The 20,429-nt window shown below is 37.3% G+C and overlaps 1 protein-coding gene and 1 long non-coding RNA gene across 2 annotated transcripts in view; one reads left to right on the forward strand and one right to left on the reverse strand.

Annotated features, from left to right (window-relative positions):
• Positions 1-15,178, forward strand: part of LOC134174245 (uncharacterized) — an 80,939-nt gene extending 65,761 nt beyond the window's left edge. Inside the window, exon 3 of the long non-coding RNA XR_009968573.1 lies at positions 15,147-15,178. This is a non-coding gene — a long non-coding RNA (uncharacterized LOC134174245). The remainder of the gene's footprint in view (positions 1-15,146) is intronic.
• Positions 1-20,429, reverse strand: part of SPHKAP (SPHK1 interactor, AKAP domain containing) — a 236,891-nt gene that overhangs the window by 198,144 nt on the left and 18,318 nt on the right. The gene's annotated exons all lie outside the window — the stretch shown is intronic.

Consider the following 20,429-nt stretch of genomic DNA (forward strand, 5'->3'; position numbering starts at 1 on the left):
GGCTTTCTGATTTTGGGTTGTTTTGTTTTGTTTGTTGTTTTTTTTCTGTGTTAGAGACAATTCAGAAGTGCCAGAACAGTGTAATGGATCATGAAGGCAAAAATGGAAATCACTGTTGTAGGGCCTTCAGGACAAACACCTCAGCTTTATGCTTACACACTTGGATAATTCCAATATTTGGCTTTACTCAAACTCTCAAAATGAACTGAGTGGCTGAATTTTATTGTGTTTTATTTTCAGCCTAAAGTGTGCAATGCCAATATTAAAGGGATTTCTACCAACATGAAAAAAAAGAAAGAAATTACTTGAAGTGAGGCCTGGTTCCCTGGATATATTTAAGAACTTTAGCAAAATGAGTCAGGGATGAATCAGACACAATTCACTGATTTAATGGGAAAAATGCTCTACAGTTCCAGCTATGACACACAATGACAAAAGTTCCACATTTAAACTAAGCTATTAAAATTAAAATAATAAAAATTTTAAAAGTAGAATAAAAAGTACTTTCCACAGAAAATGATATTACGAATTTCCAGAAGCAGTTCCCAAATGCAGCTACTGAATTCTTGAGACATACTTGTATCCTAAAAAAAAATAAATTCTCACAGATTTTAATGGCTACACAAAGATGAAGGCATAGCACAAACCTAGTCTTTGTCTAGTCTGGGATGGCTATGTAGCTTTCCACATCCATGCCATTTCAGGTGTGTCAGTGCAAGGTCTGAATGCTTCACATCCAAAGCAAGTTGGTGTGAAAATAACTCTTATCACCGGCACACACACACTTGTTATAGCACAACTGTCAGGTGGAAGCATATTATTGCTAGAGGCTGTTTATTGTTTCTTAATGAAATCAAAATGCCAGTACCTTGCAGAAGCTTTCTTGCAGAGTCATCCTGATTTATCATCACTTTTGTCAAACTTTCTTTTCTGTGGTTGAAAATAATCTAAGCCTGGTCGTTGATTCTGTTTCTATGATTTTGGTTTATGTCAGCAGTTTGATAGTCAAAACAACGCTATAAATAAAATTGAATTATTTTTAGATATGAAAATAACAGTAGCTACAGATCAGAGCTGATGCTGCAAGTTATTTTAATGCACACCGGAAATAGACACAGAAGATGGAAATTGAGCTAGGGAGAATGCTTTGACAAGAGCCCTGCTCAGTAACTGCTCTTGTTTACATCTGAACTGTAAAGTAAAAAGGGAAAATAAATGCAGATCATCTGCATAATCACTAAGCCACTTGGTGTGAGCCTGCATCTTTCCTTAAGTTTCCTTAAGTTGTCATTCCTTTTTCTTGTTTTCTGATAATTTTGGTGCAGAGAGCTGTGAGCAGAATCACAGCTGCTTTTCCAGACAGGGAGCTCTCACACCGATGGGGGATGGCAGCTCACTGTTCCAGCTTGTCTGTTCCTCTTCTATAAAGTAAAACCTTCTATCATTCATTTTTGTGAGGTTAAAATAAATAAATAAATAAATAAATAAAATGTCTCCAGTGTCTCTTGTTTAATGGTTTCTACTGGATTTTAACATGTTGGAGTAGGATGGGCAGCAATCACTTGGAGCTCAGGGACAGAAGGCTTTTTCACTGAGTTCAGCCAACTAATCAACTGCTTGGCATGACAGTAAGTGCCTCTTCACTACACGTCTGTAGAGTCCATCTCATTATTTCAACAGGTACAGATGTCAGAGAACTTTAATGTCATGGTTACAATTTCACTGCTGGCCATATTATAAATCACACCTTTAGCTAAGTGGTTCCTTTTATATTGGAACTAGAGAGCTGGATAACGGAGTGCCACTTGGTTCAGCATCAGTGGAAATAGTTTGAATGTCTTTGGCTGCCTTGCAGTTGGTGCTGACAGCTCTCCAGCTGCACAACCCAACACCAGGGTCTGCTTTAATCTACTGCCTGCAGAGGTGGTAGAAGCTCATATCTCAGTCCTGGTTATACCTAACAATAGAAGTTGAGTCCCAGGTTAAAATATCTTTCATATCTTCAGCTTTATATTCTGTTTTATTTCATTATCACAGGCTGTAAGATATTAGAATATTTAAGATGTAGCAAACCAGTTTATTTAGGATATGCTGACAAATACCTCCAATTATCCCAATGTCACTTGTGAGAAAGCTTCTGGGACTAAAATATCTGTAAACATGTGCAGCACTGTATGGCTTTTGTCCCAGTCTGATGAAGTTTTTCCCAGTAACCTGCTGGTTCCAAGGGACTTAACAAAAGATAGATGGCTGAACCTCATAGAAGTTTGGCAATGCTTGGCTTGATACTTTTGAAAGCCGGGTGAATGAAGGAAGGAAGATACAGGGGTTTTAGTGGTAAGTAAGGGGAGAAACTTCCTACAAAATATTTTATTACAGAGTATTGTATCTTTTTACCGTAATTATGAGTGCTAAAATTAAACCTTTGCTTTGACTGTATTTCTATTCTAAATGGTTTAAAGCCTTTTTTGTTTCTATAGTCTTTTCTCAATTACTTTAATTTTCATGCCATCAAGAATGTTACTGAAATGATTTTTGCTTTGTTCAATTTTTAATGGACTCATGTTGACACTTTAGAATATTTTCATCAGAAAAGTTAGAGGGTATTCTGTCATTAGGATTTTTTGTTCTTTATCTGGTTGTGGGGTGGTTGCTTTCTTTTTCAGTTTTTTTGGGGGGGGTGGTTGGTTTTTTTTTTTACATTAGGTGAACAGAAGTAGTTAAGTAAAAGAGAGAAGGAAGAATTAATTTCTTACCTACTGAGAAGCAATGTTGCAGGATCAGAAACCACTGCAAATGGTAATTTCAAAATACTGTCGTTCCTCATGGTAGTTGTAGAAAATTGCACATTTAATTATCTTGAACTAATCTTGCTTACTGAGCCAGTAGAACTTCAGACCTTGGAATTTTGTTTTTTTGTGTCTTTAAATGTCAGATCAGTTTATTTCTTCCTTACATACAGTTATTGAAGGAAAAGCTGAAACTGAATCAACAATAAAGTTTTGCAAGTTTTCAGAAGATGCCCATTCCCATTAACTTAATTCTATGTGGTTTGTATTCAGTTACACCTTCTTTTTTTTTCCCCATTTCATCTGGGACTTAATAGTCTGAGAATTTGTTCCATTATACGTTGGCCATTATTTGCAATGACAGTAAAAGGAGATTATCAGAAGTAGGAAATAACAAAGAAACGCTAATTGGCATCTGCAGCTGGACAAATGTATTGAACTAATACATTACATACTCAAAAACGTATTCCAAATTTGTTATGCCAACTTCCTCTGAAAGTAAAATGATAAAGGCAAAAGAAATGTAACCACCAGTAGTAAGGGAAAAAAATCTTCAGACCTGTCTCTGCTGCTTTTTATATAAGAACTTTTTCTATTGTTAAATTACAATTTTAAGTATTTTTTCCATGTCTATAGCTATCTGTCTAGCTATCTGATACCTATTAATTTTAAATTAATTCACAACTTAGTTTTTTTCTTGTTTTGGTGAGTGTAGAACATTTGCTTTATATTTAGTAGTGCATTTGGTGTCGGAGATGCTTGGAATATGATCAGTGTTCTCTGAAGATGTACAAGTCAGTATTTCTCACATAAGTTCCTCATGTTATAAATTTTCCTACTTGAAATAGATGTATTTGAAAAAAACAAATGGAGTGATCACTGGCTAGTTTTAAGTGGGATGGATCTGTACTTGAACTGAAACTCCTGAAGTGGGTTTCTTTTAGACACAGAGTAAAACAACAGGTTCCACGAGAGGATGATATTCATGGAAGTGAACTGGTGTTGATGTATCTATTTTAATATGCTTTGTCTTTACAAGAGATTTTCAAATAGCTCATGTTATTTTAAAAATGCCTATATACGTGAAAGACTGGAGGACAGGGTGGTGAATGTCATATAAATCTTTAAATTTCATGCTGGTAAAAGGAACATTACTCATTGTATTTGAACTCAATCCCACCTGCTTAAGAGTTAAACTAAATGGAGAGTCGGTTTTGGTTCTGATATATCTTTTCTGTGGTAAAGTTAAGGATAGGGCTAAAGTGAATATAGTGAATTGTCACATGGAAAGCTGGTTATGTGGTAACTCTGACACAACGAAAAGAATGAGGACTTTTTTTTCTTTTTTATTCTTTTTTTTTCTGTTTTATCAGCACAGTTTATCTTTTATTCTCCTCCCAGTTTAGCCCCACAGGTAAAACCTCATGCAACCTTCCCAAGCACACAGTGAGAACAAGGTATTGGGTGTTTTCTGTGTGTATTAAAAGAAAAGAAACCCCACAAGTGTCTGCAGGATGGGAGTAAGACAGACTATTTAATTGAAATGTCCTAAATAGGTTTCTCTCCAAAGGGCTTTATACAGAGTTTCCAGGAGAGAAACTGCATAAATACATGGGTAGAAACTTTATCCACCTATCTTTGTAGAAGTTGCAATGTACAATAGTTGTTGGTTGTACTGTTTTCTATATCCTACTAACTGTAACCTCTGTAGTTTTATACCTAATCTTGGAAGTCATTTTAGTTTTATGTTTTTATATTCTGATTAGTGTTGCAGTCATTCAAAATCGGACCTGCTCAGGTTAGCTATTGAGCCTAATGAGGACTAAGTCAAGGAAGGGAATGGTTCATTATAAGCTCATTGCTTGAAAGTCATTCAAACAAGTCACTTGGTGAATATTTATGAGCTAGCTATTCATTTGGTTTATTCAACAAAATATAGATTCTGATATTCAGTGAGATCTTGTAGATTCTGCTGAAATATTAGTAACATAAACTATCACTAAAATCAACACCACCATTTCCAAGAAATGTCAAAATCCCTAACACTGAGAGACTAAAATGAGCAAGAATAATATTTAAGAATCTAAAGGAGAAAGAAAATCTGCAGATGCAGAAAATGATTTCTTATTTACTTTCAATGTTGATTTTTGACAAGACACAGGCCTTCAACTCTTTATTCCTATGAACATTAAAGAGTAAGATAGCCTTCTTCAAACAGCTTAAAGTGAATGTATGTAGATTTTAGGAATGTATAATGATCTCATTACTAATAAAGTGCTTCATGCCTTTGTGATGGCTGTAGGGGTTTTGAATATGAGATTTTTCTGACTTTCCAATCTCATTTTAGACCATAATATGTTTAATAATTTTGGCTAATTTTTTAATTTCCTTGAAATTAGCTTTTTACATGGGGATATTTTTCTGATGCTGAAGTTTTGGTTTACTGTAGTAAATAACAGTGAAGAATTTTACTTTAATCATTTTGGCATGAGATAACTCCATTGACAGAGTGCTTTATACCATTAAGGAATTTATTAAGGGTATTAAATTATTGCCTCTAGTAATTGCTGAGGATAACAATATTCTTTTAACCCAGCAGTTCCAAAAGAACGTTTGTGTCTCCTTGGGCACTGTGAAAGTGTTCAGTGCTGTCTTTTAATGATATTTTTTGAATGATTACATTACTGAGTGAACATTCTGTGCAATTTTACTTGTCTACTAAAAATCTTTAAATCTTCCAAATTTCTCATTTCACTTCTAGAAACCCTTTCCCATTTTATTATTACAGAAAGGAAGATAACATAGAAAATGTAGCAGAACAGCATTTTGTTTCTTTTAATGTTGAATTATTTTGTTATTGAGTTATTACCCGCCTTATTTATGGTACAGCCAAAACATATAATAGCTATGCCATAAACATGTGGGCTAACCACTTTTTTAAACCCCAAAGTTATATGATTAATAAGTTATATGATTAAACTAAAGATATACTTTTGTTTTTCTTGTACTAAGTATGAAACTATTTGATGAAAGCTAAGTTGCAGAGTAAGTTTACAGCCCTAAATTTTGACTTGCATAAAACATGACAGTGTTAATGCTAGTGGAAACATCTCTGGTTTACAGGAGAATTATTCAATTTACTGCTGAGGCTGTGACTCTGTGGAACATTTGGGTTCTTACCAGCAGTTACAGGGTAGAAGCTTCCATTTGCAGGTAACTGAGTAGTACACTTCCTTTTCCCTATCTGTAATGTGAAGCTTCCTAAACCTGTTTCTTTTAAAACATCTTTTCCTTTGTCTTTCTTTGCCTGCCTTTCTTTCTGCCTGTCTCTGTCTCATAAATCTCTCCCATCTGCCAGTTGGTAAGGAACATCATAGGAATGAACAGCTGTAATTGATAAAAACAGAGATCCTTTATTGCTCCTTGGTCACTCCCATAAAAAGAAATTCATAGTGATTTTCAGAAGATTCTTTTTTTTCTCAATATAAAAGATTTTTTTTTCCCATTATGCTGTGAGACTTTGATCACTAGAGATTGGCTTAAGGCTGAGGCATGTAGTTTAGTATCCCTGTCAAAATTACTATTATTCGTTATTTTGTTTTTACATGTCATCAAGACTAAGGCGTAAGAAAGGCACAGCATGAAATGAGATGTTACAGTGAAAGCAAAAATGTAAAGGCAACAGGAGAATGTCATTGCTATATATAGAAATCAAGCTAGAAAATGGTCTACAAGAGTTTAAAATTTCTTTTTTTCCTTTTTTTTTCATCAAGCTTAGTTTTTGTTATGACCAATCTTTCTTTAATTCACTGCTGCACTCTGAAGAAAATGAGATGTGTATTTATTTCTACGTCTTGATTCTGCTTAGTTTACTAAGGCAAATAAATTCATATGATGAATTCTGATAATCATTGAATGGTTTGGGTTGAAAGAAACCTTAAAGCCCACCCAGTTTCAATATCCTGCCATGGGCAGGGACACCTTCCAATGGACCAGGTTGCTCAAAGCCCCAACCAACCTGGCCATAAACACTTCCAGGCTTCTCTGGGCAACCTGTGCCAGTGCCTCACCATGCTCACAGTAAAGAACTTCTTCCTTATATCTAATCTAAATCTACCCTCTTTCAGTTGAAAGCTGTTGCTTCTTGTCCTGTCACTACATGCCCATGTAAAAAGTCCCCCTGCAGCTTTCTTGTAGGCCCATTTAGGCACTGGAAGTTGCTCTAAGGTCTCTCCAGACCGTTCTCTTCTCCAAGCTGAACAATCTTGTCTTCACAGGAGAGATGCTCCAGCCCTCCTCTGATCATCTTCATGGAGGTTGATATCCTTCTTACTTTAGGGACCTCACAGCTGAATATAATACTCCAGGTGCAGTCTCACAAAAACAGAGTAGAGGGGGAGAATCACCTTCTTCGACCTGCTAGTCATGTTTCTTTTGATGCAGCCCAGGATATGTTATAATAATGTGCAGCATAATAATAAATGTTTAGATCAAATAAAAATATGACATACATTAGCACCAACAAAACATACTAATTGCATATTGCATTCTATTTTTTTTCAGTAAAAAAGTAACACTTCATATTGAGGCATTTACCAGGATGCTTTGTCATTTCCAAATGCTATTGACTGTGTTGATAAATTCCTTGGTGTCACATTACTGCACCCATGCCATTTTCTTGTCCAGACAGTAGCCTCCTATGACAGATTTTAAATAGATTTTATATGTGCTGCATCAAGGGACATAAATATTTACCTGTAATGTCAAGTCAAAATTAAGGGTACATTTTTCCTTTCACTATGAATTCAGCAGAGTAAAAAAAAATAAAGACAAGCTGTTATTCTACCTATAATTTTCATATTTGTAAAGCCAGCACCTTTTCTCAGGTGTCTGGTACCCCCTCTCTACCCAGTCTTGTCTATCTGTGTGCCAGGACACTGTTCTTGTAAGCAGACTTTTAACAAAATGAGACACAAGTCCTCAAGGCCTTGGGTGATATGATTTAGTGTAAGGTGTCCCTGCCCACGGCAGGGGGGTTGGAACTAGATGATCTTAAGGTCCTTTCCAACCCTAACGATTCTATGATTCTAAATACCTGACAAGCTAATTACAAACTTGCTAAACCCCTCAAAATGCCAAACAAATTAGTGAAGAGCAAACCAGTTGCTTTTTAAAAGGCACTGATGACTTTCAGTGTGCTTTTGAATCATGGGCATTGCAACCTGGAGGATGAGAGTTGACGTCCAGAGAAGTCTGTTCAGTAATGTTGGCATAGGTCTGTTGGAGTTCTTGTGAGACTTTTCAGTTGTTATGCCTCTCCTGTTAATGTCTCCTCTCTATGGAGCGATGAGAAAGGTCAAAATCTTTAAGGAGTATATTTGAAGAGAAGTAAAAGTAGGTGGCACATGAGGGTTACTCCTGTTGGGGAGGAGGAGTGGACAAAGCAAGCAAAAAGGGAAGTTTCCCTGTTACACTCATTGCCATTTCCTGCCATTTCTGTTCATGTTTCTTTTCTAGAGTGAGAATGCTGCGACATTGCGCACCGCAGTTTTGCAGGGCTGTTGTAAGCATTCAATCCACTAAGTTTTTCTGCTTGTGAATGTGAAAAAAAAAAGTAAATGGGTAGAAAAATTCTTTCACTTCAGTAGAATCATGGAATCATAGAATAGTTAGAGTTGGAAAGGATCTTAAGATCATCTAGTTCCAACCCCCCTGCCATGGGCAGGGACACCTCACACTAAACCATCTCACCCAATGCTTCGTACAACCTGGCCTTGAACACTGCCAGGGATGGAGCATTCACAACGTCCCTGGGAAACCTATTCCAGTGCCTCACCACCTTAACAGGAAAGATTTTCTTCCTTATATCCAATCTAAACTTCCCGTTTATGTTTTAACCCATTACCCCTTGTCCTGTCACTACAGTCCCTAATGAAGAGTCCCTCTCCAGCATCCCTATAGGCCCCCTTCAGATACTGGAAGGCTGCTATGAGGTCTCCACGCAGCCTTCTCTTCTCCAGGCTGAACAGCCCCAACTTTCTCAGCCTGTCTTCATACAGGAGGTGCTCCAGTCCCCTGATCATCCTCGTGGCCCTCCTCTGAACTTGTTCCAACAGTTCCATGTCCTTTTTATGTTGAGGACACCAGAACTGCACACAATACTCCAGGTGAGGTCTCACAAGAGCAGAGTAGAGGGGCAGGATCACGTCCTTCGACCTGCTGGTCACGCTCCTTTTGATGCAGCCCAGGATACGGTTCGCTTTCTGGGCTGCAAGCACACACTGAAGCTGGCTCCTGTTCATTTTCTCATCGACCAACACCCCCAAGTCCTTCTCCACAGGGCTGCTCTGAATCTCTTCTTTACCCAGCCTGTAGCTGTGCCTGGGATTGCTCCGACCCAGCTGTAGGACCTTGCACTTGGCATGGTTAAACCTCATGAGGTTGGCATCAGCCCACCTCACAAGCGTGTCAAGGTCCCTCTGGATGGCATTCCTTCCCTCCAGCGTATCAACCGAACCACACAGCTTGGTGTCATCGGCAAACTTGCTGAGGGCACACTCAATCCCACTGTCCATGTCACCGACAAAGATGTTGAACAAGACCGGTCCCAACACCAATCCCTGAGGGACACCACTCGTTACTGGTCTCCAGCTGGACATTGAGCCGTTGACCACAACTCTTTGTGTGCGGCCATCCAGCCAGTTCTTTATTCACCAAGTGGTCCATCCATCAAATTGATGTCTCTTTAATTTGGAGACAAGGATGTCGTGTGGGACAGTGTCGAACACTTTGCAAAGTCCAGGTGGATGACATCAACTGCTCTACCCCTGTCCATCAGTTCTGTAGCCCCATCATAGAAGGCCACCAAATTGGTCAGGCAGGATTTCCCCTTAGTGAAGCCATGCTGGCTGTCACCAAGCACCTTGTTGATTTTCATGTGCCTTAGCATGCCTTCCAGGGGAATCTGCTCCAAGATTTTGCCAGGCACAGAAGTGAGACTGACTGGTCTGTAATTCCCCAGGTCATCCATTTTCCCCTTCTTGAAAATGGGGGTTATATTTCATTTTTTCCAGTCGTTGGGAATTTCACCTGGCTGCCATGATTTCTCAAATATGATGGCCAGCGGCTTAGCAACTTCATTCACCAGCTCCTTCAGGACCCGCAGATGGATTTCATCAGGTCCCATGGACTTGTGCATGTTCAGGTTTTTAGGATGGTCTCGAGCCAGATCCTCTCCTACAGTGGGTGCGAGGTCTTCATTCTCACAGTCCCTGTGTCTGCCTTCCAAGACTTGGGTGGTTTGGTCAGAGCTTTGCCAGTGAAGACTGGGGCAAAGAAGTCATTCAGAACCTCAGCCTTCTCCAAATCCTGTGTAGCCAGTTCTCCCGAGAGCTTCCTGAGGGGGCCTATGTTATCCCTAGTCTGTTTTTTATTCACTACATACCTATAGAATCTCTTCCTGTTATCCTTAACATCCCTAGCCAAGTTTAATTCTAACTGTAAAGTAATACAACTTTGATAAAGGCTGAGGGGATGATCAAATTCTTACAACCCAGTCACACATGCTTAGTAGATGCTACTCATTCAAGCATCTTTAAGGGAGAAAGCACGTCCCTGGACTCCCAGCCCTAGTGTACCTCAGAGGAGACTTTAGCCTTGCTCTTGCACTTGTTGCTTTTAATAACAAAGTTTCTTTTTTACTCCAGTGGTATAAAATCAGTCTTTCAAATTTCCTCCATGAAAAATAATGTATTGCAAACTGATGTAGTAATTCCTAAACAAGTTAACACTAACAGAAAGTTTACTATTCATAGCACTGGGGATGAGAGAGTGAGAAATAGGTAATAAATAAGGTTAAATTTTGGTCTTTAGCACATAGCATTCCCTTTAAGATAAATGCAAATTCATTCAAAACAGTAGAATTTGACCTAGTAAGACAAATTGATTTTTGACTATTCTGAGAGAGCAGTGAAATGAGAAATCCAATGTGTATCTGATATATGGCTTTTTCATCAATACTGGGAGTACAAACCATTTTTAAAGGTGGACTGCAATTGCCCTTGGCGATATAAATTAGTCCTCAAAAGGAAGAAAGGTCTGTGTCCCCCTTTTAAATTGTCAGTACCTTGTACTGACAGAAACAGGTTCATAAAAACATTAGATAAATTAAATTTAATGACTAAAACAAAGAAGCTCCTACTCATTTACCTGCAGTCTATTTAAATAAAAATAGGGTTTATAAGTTATTTAGTTGCAAGAGACAATATCATTTTGAGAAAATTGCAGAAAGCATCTCAGACTCTGTAGTTATAGAAACTTGATCATAGCGTGATAATCTTGCATATGTTTATATGTTGATTTTGGTTCTGTTTTGAGGGTTTTTTTTTCATCTGCTTTTTTTAAGTGACTATTTTTTACCTGGGGCTTTTGAAAAATAGGGATTTTTTTGTTTTGTTTTTTTTTAAGATGAAATGAAAATAAGCCTTGTGCTACTTCTATCAGTCATTTTTTATTTATTGCCGTACTGATCTAAAGAAGAGGAATGCTATTTTCAAGATCCCTTGAAGCTACAGCAGAAATTCCAGTATGTTTGAGAGTCAGCATATTGAATAAATGAATGTTAAAACAAAACATTTGCAACTGAACGGTCAGCACAGAACATGGGTCACTGCTAACATTTGCTATTCCCGCTGCTAAAAATCTGGACTGACTAATATGAGTGCAGACAGGGGCCTTTTAGCAGAAGAGAAAGGTGCTAGTTGCTAGTTCCTGCTGTTGTTAGGCTTCTGATTTATGTCTGGAATAAGGTATTAGTAGGTCTGTGTTGGTCAGGAGGTTTCAGGCTGTTCTTGCCATGAGAAAGGTACCAGTGACATTGTTTTGTTTATGCCAACCACTGGTGTGCTTTTCCATATTCAGAAAACTACCTATGGACTAAATGGCTTTTTAAAGCTAATATTACTGGTATGAAAAATTTCTGTCATCCCACTCACTTAGAGCCTCCCATGCCTCTTAGCCTTTAATTCAGGCCTCCCACCACCTTTCAGCCTGTGACTGAAAGAGGGTGGGAAGAAGAAAGGTCATGCGAGACCAGAAATAAATTAAGGTGGGTAGGAGATCTAGAAATAAAGGTTGAAGTGTTTGGTAGGTCAAAATGGGATTGGACCCTAGTAGTAAAATACAGGCTGAAAGGTTTGGAAGACTGAAAGGATGTGAGAGGTCAGAAAAAAAGTCAAGGTCAAAAAGGGTAAGAGGTCTTAAAGTGGGGGTCCAAAGGAGGCACAAAATAAAGCAGAGGCTCAGAGGAGGAGGAAGACTAGAAAAGAGTAGCAAAAGGGGTGAAAGTTTGTGTGAAGCTGGAAATAAAGTAGAAGGTAAAAGTCATTGGAGTCCCAAAATAAAATAGAGGCTGAAAAAGGGTGGGGGAAAGAAGCGGGTCACAGACAGAAATAAACTAGAGGACAAAAGGGGTTGGAGGCTGTGGATAGAGGCTAAAGTCAGCGGGTGGGAGGCCAAAAGCTGGTGGGAGGCCCTGTGTTTCTAGAAATCCATTTCTGCTAAAACTTCCCTGTGGATAGTCTCTCAGTGTTGGGTGGCAGCTTGTCAGCCTTAATTCCTTTTCTGAATAACTGCAGGAAACTAATCTACATTAATACATACAGTTGCAACTATTGCTTACTCTTCTTACACTCCGAGTTTAGAAGTGCTTGGGGAAGCTTCTGCTTGCAAACTGTTAGTATTCTTATGTCCTTAGAGAAAATTAACTCTGCTTGCTCTTTCTCTTTGGAATGGAGCTGTAGCAGTGGTTTTGATGTACTGAAAAAGTTTTTAATGTGTATACTTTGCTATAGTAGAAGTAGTGACACTGGCCTTCCTCTAAGCACAGAAATTGTGTATCTGAGCCGCCACTAAAAAAGCCAAGCAACTCGAGTATATTGGGAGTAGCTGGGATTGAGCTACCTTTCTCCGTAATGGCCTGTACAGTGCTCTGGTTTGGATTTACGGTTAGAAATATTGCTAAAACACCGGTGTTTTGTGTATTGCTGAACAGTATTTACACAGTGTCAAGGTTTTCCTGCACCAACTGTGCTGTCACTGTAGAGACTCGCATGCCATATGGAAGAGCATGATTATAGATAAAGTGTTTGACAACATTGGCACTTACTGTGTGTTGATGGTGTCAATGCCCTGGACAGAGCCTATGGCAGCACTCACCGCCCCTCAAATACAGTACTACTCAGTTATTTTGTATCCAAGGTTTAGACTATAGTGGGTAACAACTCTTTTGCACAGGAGAATGGGAGAGGATGAGAATACAGCTTGGAGCAGTTTGAAAAATAACTGAAGGCACTGTATCTTGAAACACTGTCACTGTACCATTGACACTCACATACCCAGCATTTAGTAATGAAGGATCTTGCACTGCTAATTCCATCAAAAAAATGAAAACTGCTACTAATCCAGTCTTGCTGCCATTTCATGTAAAGACCACTGATGCCCATTTATTAAGTGACTAATATGTTCTTGAGATTTTGGAGAACACGGAATGAGAAACAAACAAGAGGGCATCTCGGGTAATTGGTGGGTTTGAGTCTCCCTTTGTGTTTGTGAAAAGGATGAGAGAACAGGCTGTTTCAGGAGAGCACTCTGAATTGTTAAGACTCAGAGCATCTGTACTGAAGGGAGGATGCAGATTTTCCAAATTTAGAAGTCCGTATAGAGCATATTTTCCTTTCAGTGCTTTCCTGTGGCAGTCAATTCCAGTTGACAGCAGGAAGAAATGATGTGTACTAAATAAATCTTATTACATGAAATGTTTTTTCTTTTAACTGGCAATGTCTGCACTTCTGGAAAATACAAAAAAAAAAAAAAAGGAAAAACAAAAAGCCCACAAACAAACAAAAAACTCCGACAAAACCATTTAAAAAACCTTATTGAATTATAACAATTTGTAAGAAATGATGTCTTATAAAACCATTCACAATCTTCTGCATTATATAGAAAGCTGTAAAAAAGTAGTTTTATGTTAGAGAATTAAAGACTAATCAGCTTCTGCTTCTATTAGGTTGCTTTTGTTTTTAAACTCTTATTTTCTACTATGGAGAGGACACACAAAATGTTCTGTTTAACATTTTTGAGTGATGCACACTAAGCCCCTCAGCTCTACTAGAACTGCCACTTGAACTCAAACAAAAGCCAGATGAAAGAAACAAAGGATAATAGTGACAGTTTTAATCTATTTCCAAGCCATCTTGCTTGTCAAATCAAAAGTGTTTCCATGATTAAAATTTGTTTAAAACATGGCAGGCTGCAAGTATAGCCATTTTCCTCATATCCTATTAACCTCATCTCCTCCTCAACCTCAGGAAACAAAGAGACAGAAATGTAACTAGTTTCCTGCTTTGAATACATGATATGTCCACTCAGCATCCTTGAGCAAAAATAGTTGTATATCCACATAAGCCCATAAAAATAACAGCACAAGCCAGTGAACCAACAAGCTGAAGAGTGCCTAAACAAACACTGTTAAGAACCAGAAAACTCTGAAAAAGATTTTTCTGTGGCAGTGGTGAAGAGCAAGCTCATTTATGGTGACTTTCAAGTAGTTTGTCAAGAGAAGAAAGGATTAAACTAACAATACATGTTATTGGTAAGCTATTTTGACTGAGACAATCCTTGAAGTAATAGCCAGACTTGTGCAAAGCAAGCTGCTGTGAAGTGTGCAAAGCAACCTTGAAATCCAAAAGTGAGTAGAAGGTTGAAGCATATTCCTTGATGTTCTAGAAGCACAAATTTCATGTTTTCTTACATCAAAACTTTTCTTTCTATGACAGTTATTTCACTTGGCTATTCAAGAGGCTTGAGTCCTGAGAAGTACAAAGCAAAACTGAAAACAAGCTCTGTTTTAGATACGAACTCAAGAAGTATAAAATCTTTTCAAATCATGCCCATTGTCTTTAAACTTACAGCCAGAGGCTCTGCTGACTACTGTCATAATAAATTTGCAAAAGCTATCTCAGCTATGGAGAGCTGAGATAAATGATGAGCAGCACCTTTGTTACTATGTATTTTAACTGGAATAGGACACTGATGGAGGGAAGACAGGACTTGCTGGCATTGTTAGTTCTCTAATATATATTGGCTTAGAACATGGATAGGAGCACACTATTCTATAAAAATTTCACACAGGGCTGACTGGCTCTAAACCAGCTTGGATTCACAGTGCACCCTTACATACTTATTTTTTCTCTGAACTTAAAGATTCTCCTCTTCTTCTGAAGTCCTGTCAAATCTTACTGCATCTAGTGAAAAGAGTGCAGTGCTTTATCTTTATTTCAAAAGTACTCTTCATTGCAGGCATGGCTGCCAAACTGTGAGGAGAATGTATCACCCCAAATGTAAATACTTAACTTCAGTTTATCTCACTTAGACTTTACTCATTAAGAGTCATTGATCTTAGCAAAAGCCAAGAACTGCTGATGTTTGGTAGCTTACAGAATTATAGGGAAATATTTTCATCAGTTTGTTCTTTTCCACCGTTTTGAAGATAATCAAGATTCAATATGCTGCTGTAGGTCCATCATACCTGAGTTCTGAGAAGAAACATCTGCCTCAATTGGAATGTTTTTCATCAGGAATCAATAAAAACATGCAGTAGATGCACCAAGAACAAAACCAATTAATAGAGGTACCTTTGGAGATATGAAATGTTTGCAATTTTGTTTGATAGTAGAGGTTTGTCTTTACTGCAAGGTTGCCTTGAGTGGTGTTGCAGTCTCCTAACTTGAGGTCTTTCTATATGCAAAGCCATTAATCTGTGTAATTCAGTGACATTTTTTGTTTTCCCTACTACAGGAAAGGCTGGATCTTGAATCAGCACCGTCAGCTATGACTAACCAAAGACAGACACTAGCTGAATGTCTTTAAACATTTACTGTTTCCTACCGCTCTTCTGCCATTCCCATGAAGCAGCAGTCATTTCTCTTAACTAAAGGGGAAAGGGTATATAATAGCAACTTTACTAGTGTAGAAAGAGAGATGTAGCACTTGAATTGTCACAAGAGGCATAAGTAATCTCCTTCTATCACTCACCCTTATGTCACTTCACTGTATGGCCTTTTACTGAAGTTAACCTTGCTGAAGAGAAACAACCCGAGTATCTGGTTTTGCTCAGCTATGTAGTGAAATGTTATGAATTTGCCCTTTTCAAGTCCAGTTGCTGCAAGAAAATCTACTCCCTAAGCGCTTTGAAGTACTCAGCAAAACTTTAATATGCACCCTTTAGAAAATTATGTTAAAAGACCATATCTAATGGCAAAGGAAAGATATGTTAGATTAGACCTTTGCTGATGCAATACAGTATTTTGTTAGGTATTGTTTCTTTGAATTCAGCTGAAAGATGGTGATGATATTAAATAGCTGTAACTACATTCTTTATACTCAATACCACATATGTGGTTTTATGCAGCTCAAAGATCTGTAATACTTTTCAGGCCTGCAATGTAGTTTTGTGATAAGTTTCTTTGTGTTTCCTTTCTCTTGTGAAAAGGAAACCCAGTAAAAGACAGCATACCTAAAAGTAACTAGCTTTTCCCATTTTGGTCTTAATATGTGGATTTCATGTCATAGCAATTTTGTAATGCTACATCTTAAACATTAATTTTTTTTTCTACTATTCTGACTCTCAAATAAAAAAAGTGGTATAGAAATTAGCCTAAAACAACCACATAGTAGATTAAAGCCAACAATAATGGAAACTGAAGCACCGCATTTCCAGCTATCATTCCTCATGGATTTGCAGCTCATCATCCAGCTCTGTTGCACAGTTATTATTATGGCAATCCATAGTTCACTTACACAGGTTTTTGTGGATGTTTTTTGAAGTCATTGGTCCTTTTCTGCATGAATTCGCTCAAAAACATTAATATTCCACATGCAAAGTTACTCCTAAACCATATTGCTCCTGAAGCTCCAAAAAAAAAAAATTAAGGGTTCGGTTATAGGTTTCTAAATATAGATTTCTGAATACTTGCCCATATATTGAGCATATTATCTTGGGCAGAATAGTAGTAGAAAAATACAGAGCAAGAAAGACATTCAGCTATATAGAGAGGGAGTATCTCCTGTTGGTGTAATCTGCAGGCATTCAATATAAACCTTTCTTTCGAAGTTGCTTATGCGTCTCCCTGCTGTACAGACTTTTTTATTTCAAAATTAACAAAATTCAACAAAAGTCAGATGATGAGAAGGGTTTCCTGGTAGGCAAAGGGAAGGATCTGTCTTATTTGAATGAATTATCATTGCTGTTAATAGTTGGGCTCCTTTTTTTTTTTTTCTAGCAGAGGATACTGCTAGGACTCTGCACTGGAAACAGTGGGGTAAAACTGGGCCTGTGTAAAACACCATGCTGAACTTGCCATGCTTTGAATCCTGCAGCACCAAATAGCCCGAAGATTGATACTGTGTTCCTTTTGTTGCAGTCTGCTCTTGAGTCTTACTGTAAAGTCATTATCTGAGCAATGTCAGATTAATTTTGGGGTGAACAGTTTCCATTGAAATATCTGATAGAAATACCACCTGGAACCTGTGACTTTATGCAAACACACAGTGTGTTCAGGGCCTATATTGGAGAAATACATTAATGCTCTTTTGTATGCAGTCTAAAATTATCTTTAATTACTGTAGCAAGTATCTTTAGACTGTGAAAGTAATATTAAAGTGAAAGGAAATATCTGTCCCTACCCAACTCGCAAGGACTACAAAGAAAAATCAAGGTGTGAAAGATAAGCAAACAAAAAAAATTGGATGTAAACATTATTCGCTTTCCCCTTATTCTTCCAAGAAAGAAAAATAAAATCCTTCATCCTAAATTCAATTTAAACATGATAGTAAGTGTGTATAGGTGATAATCAACCTTTCTGTTCCCTGTTTTTTCTCGTTGCTTAGGACCAAGCACTTTCATTTTGACTTCCATTGGTTAGAAACTTTTTCTGGTTTAGCAGTCTACAGGCTTCCAGTAATGTGTTTGCAGAGTTAAAAACAAAACAGAGTCTATAAGGATAAGGAGAAGTAATTTGACTAGAGTTTCATTTAGAAAGGCAATATAGATTCTACTGACACAAGGAAAGGGCCATATAATTTGAAAGATGCTGCTTGCTACAAGCTTAGCAAACTTCAGCAACTGAGGTCATGGTGGTCTGACCTTAGAGTGGAACTAAAGAGATACCTGTTTTGTTGTGTGATTGAATTTCCAGTACCATCTTCTCTTTCACAGTAATTGAGGTCCTCAATTATGCTTGTGTATTTTCTTGGGATTTGCAATATCTCATTTCTTGACTTTTAGTTATTAAGAAATAGCTTTGAAATGGAATGTCCTCTTTGCAAATGGATATAAGATAGAAACTACTGCTATTTGAACTGTCATTTACCACCACAACAGGAACTCTGCCAACTGCAATTCCGGAAGCAGAAACTTTCCAAATACAAATTTTGGGTTCTTGAGCAACAACTGATATCAACCCAGTTTTACCAAAAAACAGAAGGAAAAATGAGCACAATTAAATGGAGCAGAAATGAAATATTTCAGTATTTTTTTTTTTTTTTTAATATTGTCAGATTTTATTTGTTTGTGGCTGTTCAGTAGTGGATAAAAGCATACCCAAATAACAACAGACTGTAAAAAATCTGTGTAGTCTTAATGCTTTGTTAATTGCTTTGTAGTTGTGGTATATTTGCAGAGGTCAGCTGCAGGGATCTTTATTCAAACCAGCAGTATTAAATTTTAGCAGAAAAAAAACACTTCTTGATATAGAAACATAAATTTCCTCCTAACCTACCACTATCATTGTTATTCTAAGTTCCAAACCTCAGTGATGATAGGAAGATTGTGACAGTTTCAAAGACCTCAGTGAACCTATATAATTCACAGTAGGGAGAGTTTTGACTAGCCCAAGATTAAATCTCTTTGATTTAGAATAACTTCTGGTGGTTTTTGTTTTTTCTTTTTTTTCAGCTGTTAAGGAGTAAAGGAAATTGAGTCTCTTTGGATATTATCCATGTAAAAATTGTTGCTCAGATTCTGAGTTTCTGGTCAAGGGACTGAAATATGTGGGTCTATGTAAAGCTAAGGAAAAATATGGCTTATGTTTTCTTGGAGCTGAACTCTTCTGTAAAATGAAACAATTCTAAAACAAAACTTTTGTCACTGAGATCAGATAAAAATTATTCTAAGACTTGCACAAAAATCCGTTTGCACCATGCAAGAGACAAATGAAACGCCCAGCCTTTCAGATTAACATTATAGCCAAACCCTGCAATTTGTGACAAAAGTTCAGATAACCCACAAAATGAATCCTAAAACAAAATAACAAAAAATAGCTGCACCTTGTGTGTTCGCAAATTACAGGAGGCTTTTTGAAACATTGTAAGCAAGTACAATTTAAACAGTAACAGCCCATTGAAACTAATTTTATCTGGTGGCATAAAATACTGTGAAACTATTAATGCAGATCTTAGTGGCAGTTTTACAGGAAAATCAGTTAAACAGCACACATTGATAATCATTTGGAACTCTTATTCCAGGATATTATCACATCTGCACATTAAATTAATTTCTGTTGCTACAGAAACGTGTTTTTGTGCTGCCCTGCATGAATCATAAAGCTCTGTGTTTTACAAATACACTAAGCTGTGGATCTCATTGGCATTGACTTAACTCAGATGTTGTCACAGGAGGTAATAGTTCAAGTCATGAGAGTTTCTTTATACATAATGCAGTTTATTTAATATACACAGATTAAGGGCCTGATTTGTCAGTGATTTAAACACAAACATAATCTTATTTGAAGCCAGCAGGACTATCTAAATTGTTAAAATAAAGCAAAGTACTTAACATCTGAGATTGAGACCTAACATGGGAATCTGGAAATAGATCTGTAACTGCAGCCCTTTAAACCTGTTTGCTATACCATTAAAATTTGCCTTAATTAGGAATTAACATTGCTATTTGAAGCTTAGAATGTTTAGTTGTCCTGAGGTGTTTTGGTTTATTGGTTGGGTTTTGTTGTTTTTTTTCTGTGGTAGGTTTTGGGGTTTTTCGGTGGGTTTTTTGTTTGTTGGGGGGGGGGGGGGAGTGTTTTGAGTTTTTTCTTTGGTTTTTGTTTTTTGTTTGTTCAGTTTGTTTGTTGTTTTTTTTTTTTACAGCTTTTGCTATGCATGTTTTAAAATGCAAATCAAAATCAAATTTTAGGTAGAGGAAATGGCATCTCAGCACCTGTCTCCCATTGCCAACCACACAGAGCCTAGGCAAAAGGGCAAAGCAAAGACCCACTGACCATGCAGAGGAATTCAAGGTGCAGAACATACGGTGTTTGTTTATACTCATTTTCAATAAAATTGCAAATTACTTTAAGAGGGTAAATGACCCAAATATTACTCATTTTTTGTCCCTCAGAATCCCTAGAATGGACAACTTATAAACTCAAAAAGGGTAAGGCTTGTTAAGAAATTGTATGTTTGTAGAAAGAGATAACATAATACTAGAATAGATTTAGAATATTTTATTTGTTGGTTTTAACCTGAAAAAAAGAAGTCTTTCCCTTCCTGTAAATCTGAAACACTGCTGAGAAGTTGGACTTATTT

Source organism: Pezoporus occidentalis, unplaced genomic scaffold, assembly GCF_034315485.1.
Source record: "Pezoporus occidentalis ecotype Australia unplaced genomic scaffold, CSIRO_AGI_Poc_V1 ctg59, whole genome shotgun sequence".
Taxonomy (NCBI): domain Eukaryota; kingdom Metazoa; phylum Chordata; class Aves; order Psittaciformes; family Psittacidae; genus Pezoporus; species Pezoporus occidentalis.